At 47.1% G+C, this 1,002-nt stretch overlaps 2 non-coding genes across 2 annotated transcripts; both read right to left on the bottom strand.

Annotated features, from left to right (window-relative positions):
• Window positions 1-111: 111 nt before the first annotated feature.
• On the bottom strand, window positions 112-230 carry LOC129115883 (5S ribosomal RNA). The gene has a single exon (XR_008533278.1). It is a non-coding gene; the product is annotated as a 5S ribosomal RNA (ribosomal RNA).
• A 177-nt stretch (window positions 231-407) lies between these two features.
• Window positions 408-526, bottom strand: LOC129115882 (5S ribosomal RNA). Its single transcript, XR_008533277.1, has one exon. It is a non-coding gene; the product is annotated as a 5S ribosomal RNA (ribosomal RNA).
• Window positions 527-1,002: the final 476 nt, after the last annotated feature.

Here is a 1,002-nt window from a genome sequence, read left to right as displayed (position 1 = left end):
TGTGTCATTTCTATACCGGCAAGTCATGATCTAGCTATTTCCTTCCCACCCTGTCGGTGTCCACTGAAAAAGCAGCAGCGCCCTCTGCTTTTTGTAAAGAGGAGTGAAAAAAGCTTACAGCACCTGGTATTCCCAGGCGGTCTCCCATCCAAGTACTGACCAGGCCCGACCCTGCTTAGCTTCCGAGATCAGACGAGATCGGGCGTGTTCAGGGTGGTATGGCCGTAAGCAAATATTGCGCCTACCAAAGGGCCTTTTAAAGATACTATATCACCACGCTTTGCTCTTTCGTCTATATGTGTCATTTCTATGCCGGCAAGTCATGATCTAGCTATTTCCTTCCCACCCTGTCGGTGTCCACTGAAAAAGCAGCAGCGCCCTCTGCTTTTTGTAAAGAGGAGTGAAAAAGCTTACAGCACCTGGTATTCCCAGGCGGTCTCCCATCCAAGTACTGACCAGGCCCGACCCTGCTTAGCTTCCGAGATCAGACGAGATCGGGCGTGTTCAGGGTGGTATGGCCGTAAGCAAATATTGTGCCTACCAAAGGGCCTTTTAAAGATACTATATCACCACGCTTTGCTCTTTCGTCTATACAGGGAGCGCCTGCAGATTTCCAGACACACTCACAGCTTTTAAATGTCAAATCAGAATGTACAAAGTGGCTATAAGGATCACAAATGTAGTGCAGTAAAAATATTAATATTTACTGTTGAAATGTAGAATACGTTAGCATAAAATTGAAAAGAAAATGATCGATGAGCTTAGGAATGATGAAAGCCATCATTTAACTGGATTTGTGTCATTTCTATACCGGCAAGTCATGATCTAGCTATTTCCTTCCCACCCTGTCGGTGTCCACTGAAAAAGCAGCAGCGCCCTCTGCTTTTTGTAAAGAGGAGTGAAAAAAGCTTACAGCACCTGGTATTCCCAGGCGGTCTCCCATCCAAGTACTGACCAGGCCCGACCCTGCTTAGCTTCCGAGATCAGGCGAGATCGGGCGTG

The sequence above is a fragment of the Anoplopoma fimbria genome, unplaced genomic scaffold (genome assembly GCF_027596085.1).
Source record: "Anoplopoma fimbria isolate UVic2021 breed Golden Eagle Sablefish unplaced genomic scaffold, Afim_UVic_2022 Un_contig_1867_pilon_pilon, whole genome shotgun sequence".
NCBI classification, from domain to species: Eukaryota; Metazoa; Chordata; class Actinopteri; order Perciformes; family Anoplopomatidae; genus Anoplopoma; species Anoplopoma fimbria.
This window is presented reverse-complemented; position numbering and strand designations above follow the sequence as displayed.